The following is a 440-nucleotide window of genomic DNA, read 5'->3' as shown; positions in this document are numbered from 1 at the left end:
AAAAAAAGTGCCACGTCGGCACCTGATAAGTGGGCCCTGCCGGTCAGATACACCGTCAATACATGTTTATACGCGATTTAGACCTTTTTATGACGGCTAGCCCTAGACGGTACTGACCCGTAAAAATTACCAAACTTGATATCAATCTTCTTCCAATGCCCCAATTGTAATAGTTCTGTACAATTAACTCTCCATCTACCCTACTCCATCCACAGCGAAGGCGTTTTCTTTTCTTTTATAAAGCTCCGGAGGAAATGTTTCTGAATCTGCACCCAAAACAAATCTTTAATATCTCCCAGAAATAAAATGCAAAATCTTAATCTCTAATTATCTTGGCGCGTCCACGTGTGCCTTTTGGGATTTTCCAGCTGGTCGACGATACCGGCCCCGCCCCGCGCCCAACCCGCGGGAAATCGCCACGGGAGCTTCGCTACGACGCT

The sequence above is a fragment of the Triticum aestivum genome, chromosome 1B (assembly GCF_018294505.1).
Source record: "Triticum aestivum cultivar Chinese Spring chromosome 1B, IWGSC CS RefSeq v2.1, whole genome shotgun sequence".
Lineage (NCBI taxonomy): Eukaryota > Viridiplantae > Streptophyta > Magnoliopsida > Poales > Poaceae > Triticum > Triticum aestivum.
This window is presented reverse-complemented; position numbering follows the sequence as displayed.